General features: G+C 38.9%; 1 protein-coding gene across 2 annotated transcripts in view; it reads right to left on the bottom strand.

Annotated features, from left to right (window-relative positions):
• Window positions 1-26,896, bottom strand: part of ACAP1 (ArfGAP with coiled-coil, ankyrin repeat and PH domains 1) — a 229,932-nt gene that overhangs the window by 172,617 nt on the left and 30,419 nt on the right. The window contains exon 2 of one of the 2 annotated variants that reach the window (XM_053718449.1): window positions 26,781-26,855. The exons of the other annotated variant lie outside the window; for it this stretch is intronic. The gene's annotated coding sequence lies outside the window, so the exon portion shown is untranslated. The remainder of the gene's footprint in view (window positions 1-26,780; window positions 26,856-26,896) is intronic. 2 annotated transcript variants of the gene reach the window in all.

Here is a 26,896-nt window from a genome sequence, read left to right as displayed (position 1 = left end):
ATGGAGCCTAACTCCGCTAGGGCCTGATGAATAAAAGCTCATTGGAATGGAGAGAATTCATTAAAAATCTTTGGGGACTTTTTATGAGCCTTATATTGCAACATATGCGCCTATTCTTCATATCAAGGGCTCTGCATTGATGTTCTCATGGTCAAATTTGCCTTTTTAAATTATTTCACAGTACTGACAATAATTCTTAGATAATCTCTCAGAGTGGGGAGCTTTAGGTTATCATGCTCATGATCTGGCACATCACAAAAAGTCATCCACTCTGTATCAAGAAAATGCTACACAAGAATATTTACATTTATAATGTCAAATGATTTAATGAGACAGTAAAGTCAAAATTAAAGTTTCATGATTCAGTAGGAGCATGAAATTTTAAACAACTTTACAATTTACTTTTATTACATAATGTGCTTTTGTTCTATTGGTATCCTTTGTTGAAAAGCATACCTAGACTCAGGAGCAGCAATGCACTACTGGGAGCAATCTGCCGCTTTGTGGCTGCACATTTATGTCTCTTGTCATTAGCTACTGCAATGTATTATATATTCTCCCAGTAGTGCATTGCTGCTCTGTCAAAGGATACCAAGATAATGAATCAAATTAATTAATAGAAGTAAAATGGAAAGTGGTTTTTAATTATGTGCTCTATCTGAATAATGAAGGGAAAACCATGGGTTTCATGCCCCTTTAAGGCAGGATCATTTGTTTCCTTGTAGGTATGCAAGTTTCTTTTTGTTTTCTTTTTCATTTTTCAAATCACAAATAGTGCGAGTGGTAGAAATGGTAGGAAACTGCAGAGGAAATAACAGGGGAGGTTGTCAAAATAATAGATAGAGTGGAAACCATATGTGTCATCCTCATAGAGACACCGGAAGTCAAAAACAATGTAGTAGGTTTGGGAACAGTCTGGTTTTGCCAAACAAAGTAAAAGTGAGTAACATGGAAAATTAAAATAGAGAGAGAGAAAGTGTACAAAGTTCAAACATTGATACCCATTTAACAAGATAATAATCTCAGATATTCTTTAGAAACTTATATGCATTTAGAAAATAAAAAGTGAACTAGACACACAATGTGCACATACAGAACATAATAAAACAAAGTATCACTGAGTTCTATTACTATGAATTCCTCAGAGGAAATAAATTTGATGCAAACATTCAGTTGGTAGATTCTTCCTCAAAACACAGAGAGATAACATGATACTGTATAAACTTTCTTTTTTGAATACATCCCCAACCGTCTTCTGATCTACTCACACATTAGAGAGCATCAAATGACTTACAGCTGGCTCTATAGGTCTGTATCATGTACCCTAAAAAGCTCACAGGGACGTCTTGTTAGTTATAATCTTTATTTACATCAAAACCAAACATGGCCTCTCAGTGATATAAGAGCCCATACACAATAGCCAACAACACAGAATAGCGTTAGCCCCCGTAAGTTCTGCTCCGTGCATGTTTCCAGTTACAGGATGGCGCTCAGCGACGTGTCACAATCTCCACTACATTATAGGATGTATTTATTTTATTTGTATTGCACTTAGTGTGTCTAGTTCAATTATTGACTTTTTGTTGTGTGGGGCACTCATAGTAGTTTGCTAATTAGTTGTATTTATTATAAGCAATGTGGAGTTGAGAAGATATTTTGGAGATATGAGATGAACATTTATTTACTGGATATTTCTTTGGCTCCTCTGCTGGTTTCTTTGTTGCTATTCAAGGGTGATTCATTGTTCTATTAGTCTGGGAAATAATGATTCTAGGAAGCCTAAATTCCATGGATGCATAGAAGTTCCCAAGTAGAAGTAGACAGTATTAGTGCAAATGGTGATCATATACAATGTAAAATAACCACACACAAACTTTAGTCATAGCCCATATAGGCCACTGTTCTTAGGCATCCCTATCAGGCCAGATTTTCAGGATTACCTTGGTTGAGAGCAGGTAAAATAACAATGTTTATTAATCAGCTGATTATTTCACCTGTGCATCAGTTCAGATATCCTGAAAATCTGGCCTGTTAGGGAGGCCCGAGGACAGGTTTAAAAAACAGTGCTATAGACAGTCTATAATAAATTTTCATAGTGAGATGCTGGCTGTGACTTCCATAAATAAGTTTCCATCCCATCATCAAACTGCATTAACATTAAAGGAACGTAGAAGTTAAACAAACTTTCATACTAGAATTATAAATTTGCCTATTTATCTATTTGCCTTGGTTAAAATGAAGCACCTTTTCATTACGGCATACGCAGGTAGGTTGTGCATATGCATAACATTTTTACAAATTTTTTTGCAAACAATACTGTCAAGTAGTATGTGCACACTCATGAGCCAACCAAAGTATTTTTTCATGGAAAGAAGCTAATTTGGAACAAAACATAACAAGAGAAAGAGGTACATTGCATTGCAGAGGCAACAGGGGTGGACTGATTAGCTGCAAAATAGAACCTGGACTGAGGGCCCAGCATGTAGGGGGGTCTTACAAATGGCATCTCCATGGCTCCTGATGTGATGCTTAAGCTGGGGTTGACAGCTGCACTATCAGTAACTAAGCAGTTAAGTGGGGGTTTAGTGGGGTCCTGGTCCCAAAGTGGGGCCTTGTGTCTGGAGGTGGGGTTTGTTACTCGGGGGTACTGTCACTTTGAGGGCCATGGAGTGTGGGGTCTGGCCTTACAGGTTGGGGGGCCTGTCTCTGGTCCTTGACGTTGGGGCCAGGGAGGCTACCATGTTCATTTGCAAAATTTGAATACATTTGGGTCAGTGTGAGACAGTGGGGGCAGTGATTGGTCTCAGTCCACCCCTGAGAGGCACACTGAATTTTTGTAAAAAAAAGTGTATGTTTTGCCCGACTCATGAACAAGGCTGGATTAGCCTATCAGGAAACCAGGAGATTTCCCAGTGGACCGCAGCAGCGGGCACGCCAGCTTCAGTTTAAGGGGGTGTTGTTGCAGGTAAAGCGATGCAGCTGTATCACCTCTTTTTTATCCACTTAGCTAAATGTATTAAAAGGATACTAAAGTCAAAATTAAACTTTCATGATTCAGATGAATACAAGCAGTTTTAAGAAACTTTCCTATTTCTTCCATTATAACATCGAGCAGTTTTTTTATGTGCACACTTTCTGGGGTACCAGATTCTACTGAGCAAGAGTTTGCAGTGTATACCTATATAAGCTTGTGATGATGGCTGATAGCTGTCACATGATACAGGAGGGTTTGCAAATTAAAAGACATTTTGAAAAGCTATTGCTTATTTAAAAATCAGAGTGCTATTGCATTGTTTTTTTTATTATTTAATTCTACCGTATTTAATGGTCCTTTAATGCAAATGAAATACAAAGTATTTCCTTGTAAGTTGTATTTCCTTGACAATGTACCATTTTAGTTGCCCTCCTTTGAATAGTAAAAGTGTCTAGTCAAGTCACACTGTGAGGCAGAGTGACACACTGTTTTGAGTGTCTTCTCCAGATTATAAATTCTGTTGTAGCTTATAGTACAACACTGTCATAGGACTGGTCTTCACATTTTTCCAGGGTTTCTTTTTGTTCCCAGTCCAGCCCAGCTCATGAAAGTTTAATTTTGATTCTATATCCCTTTAACAGATGCTTGAATAGAGGTCACATGCTAACATCACTCACAAATCTTTCATCACACCAAAATCATATGCAGAATAAGCAAGCATGGGAAACATTCCAACCATCAAACCCAGCTGTTCCAGTGAAGTGCTTCACCTTCTGTATTTACTCGATCAAGTTGGCATAGTATACATTGTTCAGAGTCACAATAAACCCTTATTTAAATCATTAAAACAAATGCAGCATGTTTATGTGCTAAACCAGCTGTTTCCTCAGTCTTCTTAAAGTGATGATAAAAAGTGTTTTAAAAACACTAGGATGGGGTCCAGAGGAGGAGCTAACTGCAACACCTGTGTGTGGTTACCTTCCAGTCCTGCAGCTGCTGGTGGAGGTTGTCTCTCGTGCCAAACCCAGAGATCTGGGTAGCTACTTGGATAGCATGTACTAACGCTTCTGGAACCAGACAGTGGTCAGTCATCCCACTGCTCTGACATTGGTAGTCAGCTTGCAAAAAAACTTGTATGTTGGTGCCTCTCTGAAGTCATTGACTTAGTACTACAGGAGGAACCTGTATAGGGGAATTGATTCCCTCCCTCCCTCCCCTACCGGTGCTGCGTGGGAGGTTGAGGCTATTTTTCTGCAACTTTTTGTTGCCACATTGATAAAGTGCTCCTAACTCTCCCTGGGCACCTACAAACTACCGGTGGACTTCTTGCATACCTCTCCCTCCCCCACCGCTGCTGCGCGGGAGGTCGAGATCACCTGGGATTATCCTGTGAGTTTACCGCAGTGATACACTTGCCCTCTGTCCTTGACGTCCCTGGACCGGCTGATTCGGAACATGGCAGCGGACTTTCCTGGCGTTGAAGCAGGTGCCGGTTGCTGGTCCCCTCCCCCACCGAAGTTGCGTGGGAGGTCTGGATTGTTTGTATTCAGCGCTGGGACGCATCGCAGACATGCTGCTCTGAGTCTCTTCTAGTAACTTTGAACCAGCTTACCGCGGCGCTGTAATCTGGACGGTGAGTTGTGAGGCGGACTCGCTGGGAGCTGGTTTTTCCTCTTCACCCCGCTGGAGGCTGTCGGCTGGAGTTGGCTGTCTGTCTTGGGAGGTATCGTATTAAGTGCTGTCAGAGGGCTGTGGTGGACGGCTATACGTTAGCACTCTCTGATGCTGAATCTGCACTTTTTGGCGATAATCTATCTTCTCCACCGCCTACCTGTTAGTTGAACATTGCTTTATGATGAAAACCAGGTAAGGTGGCGAGGTGTAACTATAAAGGAGCTGACTGAACTCTACTAAGTACACGCAAGAACCTGGGACTCAGTATTGTTTAGCTAACTTCAGCTTCTTATACAGGGACAATGATCTTTGATGTTTTCGCTGGCCTTCATATAAACCCTCTTGGCCCATGACATACCTGGGGTACTGAACCAGAAAGTCTATTAACAAAAAATTATGTCACATAAAGTTGTCTTGTAGAATATTGCAAGAAGGTTAATGCTTAAGAAAATATAAGATGTGTTAGTAATTATAAGAGTAGTTAGAGTTGCCTAGCTAATTGCAGTTTTTCACATATTGACAAAAATCTTTTATGTTTCATTGGTCTTTATATAAATCTTCTTTGTTCATGATTTAGTTGAGATATTGAATCAGAATACTTAATAACAAAAATTGTGTTATATAAAACTGTTTTATATATTATTTGCAAAGAGGTTAATACTTAGGAAAATATAAAGCTGTGGTGAATATGTAATAAGACACTGTACTTTTTCTCTAAAAATTGATTTATGCTTTACTAGATAGCAGCTTTTTAAAGGGAAAATAGAAAAAACTTTTGTATGGGACATTAGAAGGAGAGGTGGGGAGAAGTCAGGAAACGGTTTAAGGGAAGGAACAAAAGGCTATCTCTTATAAGAGGAGTAAATAGCTTGCTAACGTGGGAGCCTGCTCTAATCCTCATTAAGAATATATAGCTCTTTATGTATGATTCAAGAGCAAAGGTACACAGCAAGATAGGTAAAAACTCTTATCCTCCTTAAAAAGCAAAATATAATATATAAAAGAGACCTGATGTAATAAGGTATAGACAGGCCAGTGTGTATATACCTGTTTGTCTGCAAGGTATACTGGTTCTACCTATAGGAATAATACTAGAACCTTACTGGATATAACTCAAATAGGCTAAAATTATTGGATTCTTTAGAGGCACCTCCTTTTGTATTACGCTTTATATATCTTTTTACAGGAGACTGGGAGATTTCTAAAGCGACATATTATTAATACCGCTGGTAAAATTAAATCTGACGCCTCCCGTTATTCAAATATCAAATATAGTGGTGAGCGCTGGGGATCTGATGTGTCTACCGTTATTCAAATATCCCCTGGCCCTTGGATCCATGGTTGGACTTATGCACATACTAACATAGCACTGGTTTAACTCTCACTTCACCTCCTTCCCTTCTCCCCCTTTTTTTTTTTTTTTTTCCTTCTTCCCTTCACTTGACCATCACTGTGCACACACTTACCCTCACTTGTCTATTCGAGAATACTTCACCCTCTCAAAAATTAACTTTATAATCACTATAACCTTTGCACTAAATTCACACAGTAACACCGTCGGTGTATCCATTATATTTATTTATTTTTTCTGCTGCGGCACATGGACAAATTCCTCCACACTTCACCCAGGAACCCCTCTCCAGCCATGGCAGCGAGACAGAGGGACAGGAAACTGAAGGGTAACCAAGAGGTCGCCACGGATGCGCAATCATCCCTGTTAAACATACCAGCGGCACAAGAAGCAACTAATATTCACAGTCTGGTTGCTAGTATATCTGATGCGCTCTCTCCTAAATGTAAAGCTCTAAGAGCTGAAATCAAGCAAGATTTTCTCTCCTTGACACAGGAGGTTCGCCAATTTTCCATTAGGCTTCAAGAAGCCGAACAAAGAGTTTCGGACTTGGAAGACCTAACAATAGCACATAGTTCTAAACTTAAAGTTGTAAATACCAATTTACAAAATATGCAAAATAGATTAGAGGACCTAGAAAATCGCTCTAGAAGAAACAATGTAAGAATTGTAGGTCTCCCAGAAGAACAGCAATATGATAACCTTGTTAACTTTATATCAGAAATCTTGCCTGCAATTTTAAAGATGCCATCCACTTTTTATCCCATCCCAGTGGAGAGAGCGCACAGACTAGGTCCACCTCGTGCAGATAATAAAGGTAGAACTATGCCCAGACCTGTGATAGCTAGACTTTTAAATTTTCAGGATAAACTTACTCTATTCCAGTACTATCGTAAACAACAGCCTGTTAAGATTGGAGACGCTACACTTCTTATGTTTCAGGATTTCTCTGCTGACACTGCAGCAAAGAGAAGGGAGCTCGCTCCTGTCTGTTCTAAGCTAATACAAAAGGGATATCAGGCAACCATAATATATCCTTATAAATTAAAGGTTAAAGTCAGAGAGGACACTCATTTCTTTGAAGAAGCTCACCTGGCTGAGAGCTTCTACAATTCACTGGACTCCTTGGTCCAATGATAGTATGTCTAAATATTTTGATTTGGTATAACATACAGTTTTTTGCTTTTGGGGAAGATCGTGATTCTCTCAGCAGCGAGTCTCAAGATCTAACCCCCCCCCTGTGCGGAAAGGATTTACTATTACTATATAAGAGGAGGAGGGAAAAGTAAAAATCCTTCCTCCCCTCTTTTTTTTTTTTTTCCTGTCCCTTTCTCCCCTTCTACCCGCTAACTTATAAATGGCCATGCAAAATGATAAATGTAAAATAGTGTCATGGAATGTAGGTGGTATATCTACCCCTATAAAGAGGAAGGCAATCCTTACTAAGCTTCGAAAAATTTAGACTGATATAGGTTTCATTCAAGAAACCCATTTATCTGTAGAAGAATCCCTAAAACTTAAAGCAACATGGGTAAAGGAAGTATATTTTGCACCTAGTGTCAAGAGAAAGAGGGGGGTAGCAATATTAATAGGGAAAAGAATTAACTCGGAAGTTGTACACTTTGAAGCTGATCCGGGAGGGAGATATGTTTTATTGAAAATAAAGATAGCTCAGAGGATGTATACACTGTGCAATACATATGGCCCCAATGTTTTTGATCCAAAATTCTGGAACACTTTGCAGACTAAACTTTTATCTTACATGGAAGGTTACCTAATTATGGGCGGAGATTACAATATGGCACCTCGGTGCCCAATTGACAGGTTAAGACACGACGTCAAACAATTAAAACAAAAAAAAGACAATCTAGAATGTAAGATGTTTAATAAAATAACACAGAATTTAGCGCTGCGAGATATTTGGAGATATCAGAATCCTTCTATCCAGAATTTCACTTGTCTCTCTAAGGCGCATAAGACGCTTTCTAGAATTTACTTATTTTTAATTGATGAGCGTATGTTAATAAGAGGGGTAAAATCAGATATAATGTCAATTCTTCTCTCAGATCACGCGCCGATTGTTCTTGAGTTTCCGCTCCTACATCTCCATTCTACTCCATCACGTTTTTATTTTCCCTATTATTTGATGTCTGAGATAAAATTCAAGAACTGGCTTGTAAATAAGTACAAGGAATATGTACATTTTAATAAAGACTATCTAAGCTCCCCTGGAATATTCTGGGACACCACAAAAGCAGTAATGAGAGGAGAGATAATCTCATACAGTACTGCCCTACACAGGAAAATCAGGTCTAGAGAAAGAGTCATGTCAGTATCTGACTAATACTTACAATCATTATCTGCTTGATAAAACTCCTTTAAACTGGGCAAAATATGTTAAAGCAAAAAACGAGAGGGATACTTTTGTAATATTTCAAGAAACGCAAAGGGAGTTAAAAATGCAGGCTAAGCTATACAAATCTGGCAATAAAACAGGCAAGATGTTGGCCAAATTAATCAAAAATGAAAAAAAACAACCAATCATAGATAAATTGCACAATAAAGGGCTACAGCTTTTAAAAGCTGATGATATTCTGGATGTATTTCAGGAATATTATCAGGAACTATATTCATTTAAAACTAGTGACATACAGAAATCTATTGGCTTCTGGAGGGATATCACATATCCTACAGTTACATCAGAAATGGCTAACACCCTCAACGCTTCTATTTCTATAGAAGAAATAGAGAAAATAATAACTAAATTATCTCCAAATAAGGCAGCAGGCCCAGATGGGCTCCCGAGCGAATTTTATAAGATCTTGATTAGCGAAGCCACTCCACATCTATGTACGCTTTTTAATAGTTTTTTTTATCAATGGTAAATTGATTCCTTCTTCATTTTCTAATTTTTATACAACTCTGATACTAAAAGGTGGAAAAGATCCTGAGTGTAATGAATCCTATAGGCTAATTGCCCTGTTAAATTCCGACTATAAAATTCTTACTGCAATTCTCGCATCTAGACTCCATGGAATCCTACCAGAAATCATTCACACTGATCAATCCGTTTTTTTAAATAACCGTAACTCTGCTGCGAAAATCAGAGAAGCTTTGTTAGTGACAGAATATTTTGAGATTATATCTAAGTCAAACAGTGGGGAGCAGGATATACCTGATCTTGCCATCATCTCCTTAGATGCTGAAAAAGCCTTTGATTCAATATTTTATGAACATATTAAAACATCGCTAAGGCAATTTGGAATTGAAGGTAATTTTCTTGAATTCATTGAAAACTTATACAAACAACCGTCTACAAGATTAATAGTGAATAACAATATCTCCCCTCCTATTTTCCTGGGCAGAGGGACGAGGCAGGGCTGTCCTCTATCCCCGCTCTTATTTAATGTTTCTATTGAACCGTTGGCAATTAAAATTCGTCATCATTTAGATGGCATAAAAATTCGTAATTCTGAAATTAAAATTGGCCTATATGCAGATGACTTACTGCTTTATTTGGCCAATACTGAAACTAACTTGCCAAAACTTTTTCAGATATTGGAACAATTCGGCTCATTCTCTGGATATAAAGTGAATGCGGCAAAGTCAGAGATATTGTGGCTCAGAAAAAATAATACCTCTATATTAAAAACCCCTTTCCACCAAGTAACAGATTCCTTTAAATATCTAGGGATTCATATTCCAATAAGGAGTGCGGATCTTTACGCTCTAAATATCCCCCCAGTAGTGAAAACGATTAAGGAAAAGCTTTTGATCTGGCGAAATCTTCCATTATCGCTCTCCGGAAGGATCGCTCTTTTTAAAATGGCTCTTTTACCAAAACTGTTATATATACTTCAAAACACACCAATAATTCTCCTAGGAAAGGACATACGTGCAATTAACACTTCGCTTACTCAGTTTCTGTGGCAGAATAAGAGGTTAAAGATCTCTCTTATGAAACTCTCGGCACCAAAAGAAAATGGAGGCCTTGCCTTACCGGATATAAGGCTGTATAATCTTTCCTTTCTTGCTCGAGTTGTAGCTGACTGGATTTCATCTAAAAATTATGTCTTGAATAACTATCTTGAGACCAATGTTTGCTCTCCGTATTCTTTATCTGCACTACTACATTTAGTACCCAAAGAAATTCCAGCTGAAATCAAAATATTTAAAACGATTCTTAATCCACTCAAAGCGTGGCATAAAATAGTAACTCTTCTCTCAATTAATAACAGTGCTTCTTGTTTTCTGCCTATAAGAGGGAACCCTACCTTCCAGGCTGGTCTCTATTCTGAGGTTTTTAGAAAATGGCATATCTCTGGACTAACAAAGGTATATCAAATAATAGACAAAGAAAGGAAATGTATTAAAACATTTCAGGAATTAAAAAGAGATTTTGATCTGTCCAACAAAGATTGTTTTGCATATTTACAATTAAGACATTTTGTCCAGGGCCTAGTTAAAAAAGCAGGCTGGGAATGGGGGCTAGGTAAATTGGAGGATTGGTTTATCTTAACAAAAAATGGTCATATGTCAATTGCACCGTGTTATCATTTACTCAGCACGAATAAAGGGGCACCGGTCTTGGAAAAACTGGCTTCTTATTGGAATACACTAATCCCTCAGAATAATATTGAGTCAAAAACCATTCAATGGTCAATTAAAAAAGTTGCTCAGGTGACATTATCTGCAACTTGGAGAGAGGCTCATGTCAAGCTCCTACATGGGGCATATTTCACCCCCGAGAGAGGCTTTAAATGTGTTAATGTGGGGTTCAATAAATGCCCTAAATGTTCGCACCTAGCAGCTGACTTAATACATATGTTTTGGCATTGTCCAAAGATTAAAAATCTCTGGGCTAAGGTTGAATATTGGCTAAAGAAGGTATTAAAGTTAGTTCATGTTTCCCTGACACTATATCAGATAATACTCTGCCTTAAGGAAGACCCTGGCAGGCAAAATAATGAAAGAATAATAATAATATCCACCATTCTTGCCACCAGATATCTAATTTGCAAAAAATGGAAAAGTCATGCAAAGCCAAGTATCTCCGAAATTAAAAGCTGCATGAAAAAGCAGTGTATTTTAGAACAGAGAGGTGCGGATATAAACAATGATCAGGACATTAAAAGGTTCTTTGATAAATGGGCAGCCTTTTTAAGAATATTCCCTGTTGCAGAAATAAATCATATAATTTTCCCTTTCAGAAATACAGAAATTGTCCTATTAGGAAATTGGTAGAGGAATAGGAGGAAGAAAATGACAGAATCAACCTTTTTTTTTTTTCTGCTATGCAGCAGCTGGGATGTTCTTCCGTACGGAGGGGGGAGGGATATGGGAATGTAGGGGGGAAATGTAAAAAATAAAAACTCCAAGCATTTTCGAGAATAAATTGATTATGTTATATTGATATGTTGATTAGTATAAATACATTTATATGTATAAATGAAAATAGTGGATGAACTTATTATAATTTCCTGATTATGTTATGCTGTTTTTATTGCTTTTGGACAATGTCTTGGATTATAAATAAAAGATTTAAAAAAAAAAAAAAAAACACTAGGATTTACCATCACTAAAAAAATAAACTGGACTTTAAGTGATGAGTTTGTAAATCCCTATCTGAGTTGCGGTCCCTCGCTAAAGTCATCGCCTCTGGTCGCCCACGGAACATCGCTCTTTACCATTGATGTGACTTTTCCAACTCTAAACCAATAGCCGTACTAGCATTCAGAACACAGTCAGAGAATTAGCACGGCTATTGGTTTAGAGGTGGAAACGAGAGAAGAGCGTTGTGCTGTGGGCGGCCAGAGGAACTGACTTTAGTGAGTAGCTGCGGCACAGAAAGGGTGAATTTAGCACCCTTTGGGATTGGACTTCCGGTGGGGGCGGAGCCGTTAGACACGCTGCACGGCTCACGGCGCTCTAGAGAAAGGAGCTAGGAAATCTCCCCCAGCTAAGTTTCCTGCGCTATCCTGAATCCCTGGGCCCGGTTGCGTCTGAGCAGAGGAAGCCCTTTATCGGCGGTAAAGCCTGGCGGTGGATACCGCAAACTACCGCAGAAGAAACCGGCAGATTGGAGGAGAAGGACAGTAAAGTCGGGTAAGAGAGATACTACCCGCGAAGTGGTTGGCCTCGCTGACTGGAGTAGCCGCTTGTAGGAGGGGGTAGGCTGCCTGCAGAGAGATCTGTGGGGAGCTCGCCCTCCTCGCGGTGAAGAGCGTCACATTTGTTTGGCCTGACTGACCGAAAGCGGGAAGAAACCCCGGCTTCACCTCTATAAGGTTTCCTAAGCGGACTGCCAAATGTTTGTTTGTACCTAGTGAGGCATATCTGGCTTACAGACATAGCTTATATACACTGGGTATTTTGGTTCCTGGGAGCCGAAGATTCACAGGAGGTTTATGATGCTAAGTGGCTCTCTTGAAGGGCTGAACGGACGCAAGTTAGGGAGAAGTGGCGTTTTTCCTATCTGGTGAATTTGTATTACCCCCTTCTCCTGTTCACCTATTCCCCTTTGGATGGTTTAGGGGTAACAAGAGCCTGAAGTGTTCCCTAAGAAGAATTAGGAGTATTTCTGCAACAGGTGCCAAAGTATAGCAGAACTGATTACAGCTGATGGTTTTTAGAACTGCCACAATTAGTACATAAAGATGAACTCTGCCTTAAGATATAAGGAGCAATAGTATATCGGTTCCTGACTATCTTGAAGATGATGTTTTTCATTCTCTAGACTATCCTTATGCTACCTGGAGGCCTATAGAGAGCTAAGAGATTAGGCCTGTGCAATCTGGCTTCTTCCTACGTTCTACATTATATGTTATATTATATGTTCCATGAATGGTACACTTATTTCCTGTTTAACAGTTGGTTTTCTCTTGGTGTCATTGTTTGGTTTTTTTCTTTAGGAGAGAAGAGGAGAAGAGAAAAAGAGGGATTTAGTCTGTTAAGTAATTGTTTAATTTCAGTTAAACAAATCGATCCTTTTTTATGCTGATATAGATTTGTATATGCAATTTTCCTGCTTTCCTTTTAGTATAAGTTTATTAATTGCATTGAGAAATGATATATTATATTGCCAAAGATATGCTGGTTAAATTATGTATGTTTAAAGGATATAACCCTTACTAATTTCTATTTGTATATTGTAATTGCTGATCTATGCAGGTGTTCGCTTTCCATAACGATAAATTGTGTGAGATAATAGGCCGTCATGTCACTAATTATTATAAATATACACTTATAGTTTAAAAACAGTCACTTAAAAAAAAAAAAAACACACACACACACACATACATCACCAATACACTTGAAGTAAAACTTACAGTTTTTTCTTTTTTTAGGGACGTCAGTTCCCCTTTGATTTGATCACTTTTTTCACATTTTTTTTCTGTCTTTTTTTGTTTTACTTTTCACACTGACTGTTAATAATCACAGAGTATATGGAAAGATATATTATACACATGAAACAGAGTTCCCCCATAATGCCACCCAAAAGCAAGGATAGAAAGGTTAGGAGTGCGGATACCTCATTGGACCCCGTATCAGAGGGGGATATATCCCATTTAGACATAGGTAGTTTAGTATCTCAATTAACTGACGTATTCACTCCTAAATTTGATATTATTAAGAAGGAGCTCAGTAGTATTTCTACAGACATTATTTCTTTATCAAATGAGGTCAAGCAATTTGCCTCAAGGATATCAGAAGCGGAAAATAGGATCTCTGACTTAGAGGACCGGGTTAATGTCCAAGATAAAGTAATCCAAGATTATGATTGCAAGATTACTGGTTTACAATTCCGTCTGGAGGATCTCGAGGATCGCTCCAGATGGAATAATATCAGAATCATTGGTCTTCCTGAGTCCCCTGAATACGAGGATCTTATAAAAGTTACTTCTCTATTATTACCCAAAGCACTAGGTTTCCCTGAACAACAACTCCCCCTAGAGGTAGAAAGAGCTCATAGGGTCGGATACAGTAGAACAAATATGGCTAGGGGTGATAGAAGCAGAATGTGCATTTTTAAGCTGCTCAGATTTCAGGACAAAGTAAACCTGTTAAAAGCATATAGAAAGATGGGGGAATTTGTGTTTGAAAAAAACAAGTTATTAATGTTTCAATAGAAACATCTACCAAAAGAAAACAGATGATCCCGCTATGTACCAAGATTATTGATAAAGGGTTTAAAGCCTGGGTTGTGTACCCCGCAAAGATTATGATAGAAGAAAATGGGGTTAGACGAATTTTTAATAACCCCCAAGAGGCCCATGAATTTATTAGTACCCTGTAGTATATTAGGGAAATTAATTTATTCCAGATAGGAAAAATTGTGTTAAGCAAGATGGATGTGCTATGCGCCTATGTATGCTTTGGTGTTTTTTGTTTTTGTTATGATGATTATAGATATGTTTTGGGTGGTTGCAGTGTACATTAATAGTGTTAAATGGAAAAAAGAATTTATATTGATGTTGAGCATTTACTATTTTAAGATTGAATATTCCGCAGGTGAAATATACGGGCTTAGTTGCTGGTATAGGATGGGCAGTTTTTTTTATTTAGGGTTCTTTTTTTTTTATAATTTTTTTTCTTTTCTTCTCCTCTCCCTCACTTTCTCCTCCCACCTCTGGGTTTATAGTTAATTCAGACCTTAGTTTAAAAGTGTTTTGTCGGTGTATCTATATTTTAAATTTATCTAATGACAGTCAGGATTAATATACTCTCCTGGAATGTAGAGGGCATTACGTCTCCCAGAAAACGCAAACTGATTATTAAACATCTGGCGAAATTTAATTCCGATATTGTGATGTTGCAGGAAACACATTTGAATTTGGCGGAAGCTATGAAATTAAAGTGTAAATGGTTAGGTGAATGTGTTGCAGCTCCAGGAGTTAAAAGAAATCAGGGGTAGCTATTTTGCTTCATAGAAATCTAGATTACAATATTGTGAAGAAGGAGACCGATCCAGAAGGAAGATACCTGATATTACATATTCAGATTAATAAGTGTAATTTTGTCATCTGAAATATATATTGTCCCAATTCTTTTTCCCCTATTTTTTGGGAAAATAATAGAAGTAAATTATTTTTATTATCGGCAGCTAATTTAGTTTTAGGGGGGGATTTTAATATGACGTTATGTCCTATTTTAGATAGACTGTCCTCAAAAAATTTACGTGAAAACAACAAAGTAGCAAAATACTTCAAATCTTTTTGCCATGAATTAAAATTAATTGATATATGGAGATTTAAAAATCCAGAATTGCGTAGTTTTTCTTGTGAGTCTAAATCCCACATGACATTCTCGAGAATAGATATGTTTTTAATTTCTAAACCACTTGCTTTATGTAGATCAGAAGCAAATATCCATGATATTGTTATTTCTGACCATGCGGTAATCTCTTTCACATTGGTGGCCATTTCCCCCCCTAAGGCCCAGAATAAGTCTTTTTTTTTCCCTCGATTTTTGACTGACAGTCCTAGGTTTAGCAATTGGTTAAAACAAAAGTGGAAGGACTATGTTACCTTTAATATAGGGCAATTTAGTAAACCAGAGGTATTCTGGGAGGCAGCGAAAGCTGTATTAAGGGGGGAAATTAAACTCTATCTATCTACTTGGAAGAAGAAAAAGCTGGAGCAGGAATTAACAGCACAAGTTAGGAATGCTCTTAGAAAATGTTATATTGACCAGACAAGAGATAATTGGGATAGATATTGTAAATTGAAAAGGGAAAGAGATATCTTTCTTAAACAAAGGTCACAGGAAGATGAATTAAAAATAAACTATCAATTTAGAGGACACTATGGGACTTCAGCCAAATTTTTGGCTAAAGTAGTTAAGGTGAGAAAAAGCAAGAATCTTATATAGACTATTAAAGTGGACAACATAAAGTACTCTAACACAGAGGATATTAGTCAGACGTTTTTTAACGTGTTTCAACGGCTTTATTCGGAAACACAGGTTAATGTGGACAATGCATCAAATTTTTGGCCGAGTGTTAATCTTCCTAGCATTTCAGAGGAGAATTTATCAGAGCTCAACAGACCCATCTCAGAGGAGGAAGTTCTTGAGGCTATACAATCAGCTAACCTTAATAAATCGCCAGGACCGGATGCTATTCCGATTAAATTTTATAAAATTCTGAAGGAAGAAGTAAAATTATCATTAGTGAATCTGTTTAATTATTATTTTTCTTCTGGTAATTTAATGTCTAATTATTTCTCTGCCGCACGTATATCCTTGATTTTAAAGAAAGGTAAGGATCCAGGATGATCCAGGGTCGTATAGGCCTATATCAGTACTCAATGCTGATTATAAATTGCTGACTGCTATTATCTCGATCAGGCTGGCCAATTTATTAGATGGGATCATTCACCCAGATCAAACTGGATTTATGAGGGATAGGAATTCTCTTAAGAATATACGTCAAGTTACTACATTTTTGGACTATGCATGGAATTTAGACTCTAAGAATGAACAATTTAAAAAGATTTATGAAGCAGCTATTCTAACAGTAGATGCTGAGAATGCCTTTGATGCAGTGAATTGGAACTATTTATTTACAGCATTGGAGCGGTTTGGATTCAAAAACCAGTTTCTAGAATTTGTTAGAAATTTATATAAAAATCCGATTTCATTTCTCTGCATCAATGGCTATTCTTCCCCATATATATCACTTAAAAGAGGGACAAGACAAGGGTGTCCCCTCTCCCCATTGCTTTTTAATTTGGCATTGGAGCCATTTTCTATTTTATTGCGGGATAGGCTAACAGGGATTCAATTGGGTTCCTTTAGGTTAAATACTCTCTTATATGCTGATGATCTGTTAATATTCTTGGATAAGGCGCAATACTCCATCCCCATATTGTTACAACTATTCAAAACTTTTTCCTCCTTTTCAGGATATAAAATAAATTTCGATAAGAGCGAACTCCTCTGGTTATATAAGAAAGGATCCAATTGGGAAGATCATCCTTTTAAAGTGGTTGAGTTCTTCCGGTATCTAGGTATTACCTTCCATAGAAACCCAACAATTTGGTATAAATTAAATTTTCCTCCGATATTACAAAAAATTAAAAATGATCTTGAAAATTGGGCCTCGCTTCCTATCTCACTGACTGCGAGAATTAATTTGATTAAAATTATTATCTTTCCTAGAGTTCTATATCTCTTTCAAAACCTCCCGTTATTTATGACTAATAAAGATATCTGTAATGTACAGTCCTGGCTATCTAAATTTATATGGGGTAATAAGAAGCCAAGGATTAGTCTTAGTAGACTGATGCAAAAACGTTCTAGGGCAGGGTTTGCTTTGCCAGATTTTAGGCTTTATAATTTGTCTAGTTTAGTCAAATTGGCCCTCGATTGGATTACAGGTGTAGATAAGTTTGTGTCAGTAGAGCTAGAATCATTTCTGATCTCCCCTTTCTCTTTGAAAGCTGTTCTTCATTGCCCGGTACAAAAGTTACCCTCAAATCTTAGTAAACTAATTTCCTTTAAAAATGTTATTATGGCCTGGCAAAAAATTTGTTGAATATTAAAAATTTCGCCATTTTGTTCGGAATTTATTCCAATAGTAGGGAATCCGGAATTTACTCCGGGTATTAATCAGGGAGTGTTTAGATTATGGGCTGAAGCTGGACTGACCTATGTTTACAAGTTATTTGATGATAATCAGTTGTTATCCTCAGAATTATTATTTCAAAAGGTTTAATCTACATTGTTCGAATCTATTTGCCTATTTCCAGTTACGGCATTACATATTTACGCAAAAATGGAATACTGAATATCTAAGAGATTGGTTGGATATTAAGAATATTATCCGGCAATTTTCTTTGGGTCAGTCTTCAATATCATTGATCTACGATATTCTTCTGGCTAGACAGGGTGAATTATGCGTAGATAAATTATATAACTATTGGAAGAAATACTTGCCTGAATTAGAGGAGAATAGGATTGAGCGAAGCTTCCTAGAGTTAGTAAAATTACAAGTCTCTATATCATGGAAAGAAGGGCATCTGAAATTAGTCAACAATTATTATCTTTCCCAAGATAAAATGGCCAGATTCTATCCTTCTCAGAATTATGCTTGCCCAAGGTGCTCTATGGATAGGGCGGATATTCTTCATATGTTTTGGTCTTGTCCTAAGATCCAACAATATTGGCAAAAGATAAGATTCTGGTATAGTAAAATCTATAAAGATATGGCTCCATTTACTGTTGATGAGGTAGTTTTTCTAACTAATGTTGAGTTGCGCCCTAAAAGGGTGATAAAGATATTTAATACAATAATTATAACTGTGAGACAGCTAATTGCTAAAGGCTGGAAAGATCATACAGCCCCCAGAGTTACAGGGTTCCTTAAAGAAATTCAGTTTCAAATTCTATTTGAATCCTTTCATACTAAATTTGCAGCTGAACGTAGGGTCGGGGCTTTCCTTCTGGATTGGTCTTCACTGATTATCTCGTACCCATTACAGATTCAAAGACGTATTTTACAACCTTTCTTAAATACTATAGCTTTCTTAGAATTGGTTATATTAGAATTATTTCCGCCAACATGGGTATCTGGTCCCCGGGAGATAACACTATGAAATAGTAACTATGTAACAACAAGGAGAGAAAGAGAAGAGGTAGGGTAAGTAAGAGAAGTAGGTAGTAGGTGGGAGGGGTGAGGGAGAGGGGAGAGATAGAGAAAGTGTAAAGTATAGATTTTTATTTTTTTTTGTCCCCCTTTCCCATTTTTTTTTAATTAGTTGTTTAATATTTATAAAATTTCCAGCGATATAGTTGGTCAGATTTTAAATGCCAGGTATTGGCATTTACTTGTCTTGTTATTCTTTCTTGGTACTACATACTATTGTTATTCTTTATATATTTGCCTATGTATATTTATGAATGCCTTGCATGGCATAATGAAATGCAACTTGACATGTATTTATTTTTGTCGCTGGAACTAATAAAGATATTTAAAAAAAAAAAAAAGAATTTAGCACCCTTTGTTTTTACAAACTCCTTACTGAAAGTCCAGTTTATATTTAGTGATGATAAATCCTAGTGTTTTTTAAACACTCAGATTTACCATCACTTTAAATGCCACATTTGCTTGTTCAGCAAACAATTCTGGTGTGCTGAAAGCTTTTCAACTGTAATGTGCTGTCTATTTTCAAGTTTCTTACTTTTTTTTTTTACTTTTTATTCTTTTATTGAGGTTGTCTGTGAATACAACAATAAGTAAGCAAATTACACAAGTAATATTCCCATCATGGCTATTGTAGTAAGATAATCAAGGTGAATAAATATATATGAATTCTATACATATATCAACATATTGTCAGAGAAAACATAATTTATGCTTACCTGATAAATTTATTTCTCTTGTGGTGTATCCAGTCCACGGATCATCCATTACTTATGGGATATTCTCCTTCCCAACAGGAAGTTGCAAGAGGATCACCCACAGCAGAGCTGCTATATAGCTCCTCCCCTCACTGCCATATCCAGTCATTCGACCGAAACAAGACGAGAAAGGAGAAACCATAGGGTGCAGTGGAGACTGTAGTTTAATTAAAATTTAGACCTGCCTTAAAAAGGACAGGGCGGGCCGTGGACTGGATACACTACAAAAGAAATAAATTTATCAGGTAAGCATAAATTATGTTTTCTCTTGTTAAGTGTATCCAGTCCACGGATCATCCATTACTTATGGGATACCAATACCAAAGCTAAAGTACACGGATGATGGGAGGGACAAGGCAGGAACCACTGCCTGTAGAACCTTTCTCCCAAAAACAGCCTCAGAAGAAGCAAAAGTGGCAAATTTGTAAAATTTTGAAAAGGTGTGAAGCGAAGACCAAGTCGCAGCCTTGCAAATCTGTTCAACAGAGGCCTCATTTTTAAAGGCCCAGGTGGAAGCCACAGCTCTAGTAGAATGAGCTGTAATCCTTTCAGGGGGCTGCTGTCCAGCAGTCTCATAGGCTAAGCGTATTATGCTCCGAAGCCAAAAGGAGAGAGAGGTTGCCGAAGCTTTTTGACCTCTCCTCTGTCCAGAGTAAACGACAAACAGGGAAGATGTTTGACGAAAATCTTTAGTAGCCTGTAAGTAAAACTTCAAGGCACGGACTACGTCCAGATTATGCAAAAGACGTTCCTTCTTTGAAGAAGGATTAGGACACAATGATGGAACAACAATCTCTTGATTGATATTCCTGTTAGAAACCACCTTAGGTAAAAACCCAGGTTTGGTACGCAGAACTACCTTGTCTGAATGAAAAATCAGATAAGGAGAATAACAATGTAAGGCAGATAACTCAGAGACTCTTCGAGCTGAGGAAATAGCCATCAAAAACAGAACTTTCCAAGATAAAAGTTTAATATCAATGGAATGAAGGGGTTCAAACGGAACTCCCTGAAGAACTTTAAGAACCAAGTTAAAGCTCCACGGGGGAGCAACAGTTTTAAACATAGGCTTAATCCTAACCAAAGCCTGACAAAATGCCTGGACGTCTGGAACTTCTGCCAGACGCTTGTGCAAAAGAATAGACAGAGCAGAGATCTGTCCTTTTAAAGAACTAGCTGATAAGCCTTTGTCCAAACCCTCTTGGAGAAAGGACAATATCCTAGGAATCCTAACCTTACTCCATGAGTAACTCTTGGATTCACACCAATAAAGATATTTACGCCATATCTTATGGTAGATTTTCCTGGTGACAGGCTTCCGAGCCTGTATTAAGGTATCAATGACTGACTCGGAGAAGCCACGCCTTGATAGAATCAAGCGTTCAATCTCCATGCAGTCAGTCTCAGAGAAATTAGATTTGGATGATTGAAAGGACCTTGTATTAGAAGGTCCTGCCTCAGAGGCAGAGTCCATGGTGGGAGAGATGACATGTCCACTAGGTCTGCATACCAGGTTCTGCGTGGCCACGCAGGCGCTATCAGAATCACTGATGCTCTCTCCTGTTTGATTTTGGCAATCAGTCGAGGGAGCAGAAAAAACGGTGGAAACACATAGGCCAGGTTGAAGAACCAAGGAGCTGCTAGAGCATCTATCAGCATGGCTCCCGGGTACCTGGACCTGGATCCGTAACAAGGAAGCTTGGCATTCTGGCGAGACGCCATGAGATCCAGTTCTGGTTTTCCCCAACGATGGACCAGTTGAGCAAACACCTCCAGATGGAGTTCCCACTCCCCCGGATGAAAAGTCTGACGACGTAGAAAATCTGCCTCCCAGTTCTCTACGCCTAGGATGTGGATCGCTGACAGGTGGCAAGAGTGAGACTCTGCCCAGCGAATTATCTTTGAGACTTCTAACATCGCTAGGGAACTCCTGGTTCCCCCTTGATGGTTGATGTAAGCCACAGTCGTGATGTTGTCCGACTGAAATCTGATGAACCTCAGTGTTGCTAACTGAGGCCAAGCTAGAAGAGCATTGAATATTGCTCTTAACTCCAGAATATTTATTGGGAGGAGTTTCTCCTCCTGAGTCCACGATCCCTGAGCATTCAGGGAGTTCCAGACTGCGCCCCAACCTAGAAGGCTGGCATCTGTTGTTACAATCGTCCAATATGGCCTGCGAAAGGTCATACCCTTGGACAGATGGACCCGAGAAAGCCACCAGAGAAGAGAATCTCTGGTCTCTTGATCCAGATTTAGTAGAGGGGACAAATCTGAGTAATCCCCATTCCACTGACTTAGTATGCATAATTGCAGCGGTCTGAGATGCAGGCGCGCAAATGGCACTATGTCCATTGCCGCTACCATTAAGCCGATTACTTCCATGCACTGAGCCACTGACGGGCGTGGAATGGAATGAAGGGCACGGCAAGCATTTAGAAGTTTTGATAACCTGGACTCCGTCAGGTAAATTTTCATCTCTACAGAATCTATAAGAGTCCCTAGGAAGGAGACTCTTGTGAGTGGTGATAGAGAACTATTTTCCACCCATGCGACCTTAGAAATGCCAGAACTATGTCTGTATGAGACTTGGCAATTTGAAAGCTTGACGCCTGTATCAGGATGTCGTCTAGATACGGAGCCACCGCTATGCCTCACGGTCTTAGAACCGCCAGAAGTGAGCCCAGAACCTTTGTAAAAATTCTCGGGGGCAGTGGCCAACCCGAAGGGAAGAGCTACAAATTGGTAATGCCTGTCTAGAAAGGCAAACCTTAGGAACCGATGATGATCTTTGTGAATCGGTATGTGAAGGTAGGCATCTTTTAAGTCCACTGTGGTCATGTACTGACCCTCTTGGATCATGGGTAGGATGGTCCGAATAGTTTCCATTTTGAATGACGGAACTCTGAGGAATTTGTTTAAGATCTTTAGATCCAAGATTGGTCTGAAGGTTCCCTCTTTCTTGGGAACCACAAACAGATTTGAATAAAATCCCTGTCCTTGTTGCGACCGCGGAACTGGATGGATCACTCCCATTACTAGGAGGTCTTGCACACAGCTTAGGAATGCCTCTTTCTTTATCTGGTTTGCTGATAACCTTGAAAGATGAAATCTCCCTTGTGGAGGAGAAGCTTTGAAGTCCAGAAGATATCCCTGAGATATGATCTCCAACGCCCAGGGATCCTGAACATCTCTTGCCCACGCCTGGGCGAAGAGAGAAAGTCTGCCCCCCACTAGATCCGTTTCCGGATAGGGGGCCGTTCCTTCATGCTGTCTTGGGGGCAGCAGCAGGCTTCCTGGCCTGCTTGCCCTTGTTCCAGGACTGGTTAGGTTTCCAGGCCTGTCTGGAATGAGCAACAGTTGCCTCTTGTTTTGAAGCGGAGGAAGTTGATGCTGCTCCTGCCTTGAAATTTCGAAACGCACGAAAATTAGACTGTTTGGCCTTTGATTTGGCCCTGTCCTGAGGAAGGGTATGACCCTTGCCTCCAGTAATGTCAGCAATAATTTCCGTCATGCCAGGTCCGAATAAGGTCTGCCCCTTGAAAGGAATGTTGAGTAATTTAGACTTTGAAGTCACGTCAGCTGACCAGGATTTAAGCCATAGCGCCCTACGCGCCTGGATGGCGAATCCGGAATACTTAGCCGTTAGTTTAGTCAAATGAACAATGGCATCAGAAACAAATGAGTTAGCTAGCTTAAGCGTTCTAAGCTTGTCAATAATTTCATTCAATGGAGCTGTCTGGATGGCCTCTTCCAGGGCCTGAAACCAGAACGCCGCCGCTGTAAAATAAAACCTTGTTCAATAAACATTTTCTTAAGGTAACCCTCCAATTTTTTATCCATTGGATCTGAAAAAGCACAACTGTCCTCAACCGGGATAGTGGTACGCTTTGCTAAAGTAGAAAATGCTCCCTCCACCTTGGGAACCATCTGCCATAAGTCCCGTGTAGTGGCGTCTATTGGAAACATTTTTCTAAATATAGGAGGTGGGGAAAAGGGCACACCGGGTCTATCCCACTCCTTGCTAATAATTTCTGTAAGCCTTTTAGGTATAGGAAAAACGTCAGTACACACCGGCACCGCATAGTATCTATCCAGCCTACACAATTTCTTTGGAATTGCAACTGTGTTACAGTCATTCAGAGCAGCTAATACCTCCCCAAGCAATACACGGAGGTTCTCAAGCTTAAATTTAAAATTAGAAATCTCTGAATCAGGTTTCCCCGAGTCAGAGATGTCACCCACCGACTGAAGCTCTCCGTCCTCATGTTCTGCATACTGTGACGCAGTATCAGACATGGCTCTAACAGCATTTGAGCGCTCTGTATCTCTCCTAACCCCAGAGCTATCGTGCTTGCCTCTTAATTCAGGCAATCTAGATAATACCTCTGACAGGGTATTATTCATGATTGCAGCCATGTCCTGCAAGGTAATCGCTATGGGCGTCCCTGATGTAATTGGCGCCATATTAGCGTGCGTCCCCTGAGCGGGAGGCGAAGGGTCTGACATGTGGGGAGAGTTAGTCGGCATAACTTCCCCCTCGACAGAACCCTCTGGTGATAATTATTTTATAGATAAAGACTGATCTTTACTGTTTAAGGTGAAATCAATACATTTAGTACACATTCTCCTATGGGGCTCCACCATGGCTTTCAAACATAATGAACAAATAGGTTCTTCTGTGTCAGACATGATTAAACAGACTAGCAATGAGACTAGCAAGCTTGGAAAACACTTTAAAACAAGTTTACAAGCAATATAAAAAAACGTTACTGCGCCTGTAAGAAACACAAATTTTCAGTTACACTAACGAAATTTTTACAGTGTATGTAATAAGTTAGCAGAGCATTGCACCCACTTGCAAATGGATGATTAACCCCTTAATACAAAAAACGGAATAACAAATGACAAAAACGTTTTTTAAACAGTCACAACAACTGCCACAGCTCTACTGTGGCTTTTTACCTCCCTCAATACGACTTTTGAAGCCTTTTGAGCCCTTCAGAGAAGTCCTGGATCATGCAGGAAGAAGCTGGATGTCTGTGTCTGTAATTTTTGCTGTGCAAAAAAATGCTAAAATAGGCCCCTCCCACTCATATTACAACAGTGGGAAGCCTCAAGGAACTGTTTCTAGGCAAAATTCAAGCCAGCCATGTGGAAAAAACTAGGCCTCAATAAGTTTTATCACCAAACATATGTAAAAAAATGATTAAACATGCCAGCAAACGTTTTAAAATACACTTTTATAAGAGTATGTATCTCTATTAATAAGCCTGATACCAGTCGCTATCACTGCATTTAAGGCTTTACTTACATTACTTCAGTATCAGCATCATTTTCTAGCAAATTCCATCCCTAGAAAAATATTTTAACTGCACATACCTTATTGCAGGAAAACCTGCACGCTATTCTCCCTCTGAAGTTACCTCACTCTTCAGAATATGTGAGAACAGCAAAGGATCTTAGTTACTTCTGCTAAGATCATAGAAAATGCAGGCAGATTCTTCTTCTAAATACTGCCTGAGATAAACAGTACACTCCGGTACCATTTAAAAATAACAAACTTTTGATTGAAGAAATAAACTAAGTATAAAACACCACAGTCCTCTTACGACCTCCATCTTAGTTGAGAGTTGCAAGAGAATGACTGGATATGGCAGTGAGGGGAGGAGCTATATAGCAGCTCTGCTGTGGGTGATCCTCTTGCAACTTCCTGTTGGGAAGGAGAATATCCCATAAGTAATGGATGATCCGTGGACTGGATACACTTAACAAGAGAAAATAGTATTTTATACTTCAACAATTATACTTTACAAAATAAGTTGGAACCTCATTTTAACATTAGTGATTTCTCTCGTATTTCAAGGGGCCACTCATGTGCCGAGATAAACCTAAAACCACACTTAAAGAAAATCTAGTTTTATTGCCCACTAGTTGCTCCGACTTTAGATTTTCACTCTGGTAACTCCACAGCTTCTTGGTGTTATCTAGCGTGGTCTCTCTCTGCTTCTTGCTCAGTATGGCAGAGGTAGTGTTCTTATATCCGGCTTGAGCGGGAGCCACCAGAGCGTTAGCCTCTCGCGGCATCTGGATAAGGGCCACAAGCGGCTCGGAAATATTTCTAGGTGCCGAGCTTTCAGTGTCTGAACAAAATGAAAGCAAGTCGCCATCTTCAGTACTGTGATCGTAACTGTTTGTGCTAAAACAGTCTGCGATGTGCCGAGATAGCAGAGTGAAGTGTATATCTAGCGAGTCACTCAAATCCTTTATAAGTGACAATAAAGTGATTTCCATGTCTCTTCTAGCTCAAATTGTATAGAGATTATATGATACGTACAGCAGTTGGTGTGAACCTGCTTAACCCGGGTTACCGAGAGAGGGTGTCAGGATCTATGAGTATAGCCACCGGGTTAGGTCTTGTCAGTCCAGAACAGAGCTTGTGGGTCATGAACGTAGGCAAGAATGAGGTGTCTGGTATTCTAACAGAGAGGGTATCCTTAGCAGTAAGAGTTGAGTGTGGATGCTGCCAGTGTGTCAAGATGGATCCTAGACTTCTCCACAAGGTTCCATTTTTGCATCCATGTCAGTTGCTGCCTGGACGTGCCCCCAAGTTTCTTACTTTTAATATGTTATGTTTGTGTTCTTTCTGTGTTGTTTTCTTTTAACTCAATTCCAAAAATTCCTTCTCAACATGTACTAAAAACTTTGTACGATAAACAATACCTAACATTGTTTGCACCTGCAGGATACAACTATGACCACATTAGTTCCAACTAACTGACCTATTTTAATTATATTAGACTATTCATTTCACACAACTCACCTTACATTTAAATAAGCTTTATTGTTCGCCCATTTTAACCACTATATTTCTTCTTACACGTCTCGCTCTCACCCTCAGTATAACCCAGTTCACATTAAATCTCTCCACACAATCTTCACCTCCAACACTTTTAAACTTTGCTACAATTTACTCATCTCTCTAATCCACCTAGAATCCTCTTTTTAAATACTCAAAATATATTGCACATTGATTGTATATTTTTTGTCACACAACTATTTGACCATTTTAGTAGCTCCAGAAATAAACACCAACCTTCATCACACATGCAGACTTCTCCTTTCACTTCACTTGTACCAGAGTGGATTAAATACTCAGGACCTTGAATTAATTCACCTTCTCACAATCCCCTATTTACTCTTCGCCTAAAACCTTTTGGTTCTGCTATTTACCTCCACACTACTCACACTTTTACAACTTTTTCTAGATTGCACCAAGTTGGACTGTTACGTAGAGCTCTGATGCCACATCCTAAACAATACTCCCCAGTCAAATACACCCTAGAAACCAAACTCGTCACTGGAAGAGGAATGGATATTTACCTGAACAGGTGAGGGTTTAGGCATTGAGTCTCTGTTTGGAGCCCTCTAAGAGGTCAGTCTTCGCTGGTGAGTACACTATTGTAAATCAAGATACAGATATATAATTTTTAGGAATC

This window comes from Bombina bombina, chromosome 6 (genome assembly GCF_027579735.1).
Source record: "Bombina bombina isolate aBomBom1 chromosome 6, aBomBom1.pri, whole genome shotgun sequence".
NCBI lineage: Eukaryota > Metazoa > Chordata > Amphibia > Anura > Bombinatoridae > Bombina > Bombina bombina.
This window is presented reverse-complemented; position numbering and strand designations above follow the sequence as displayed.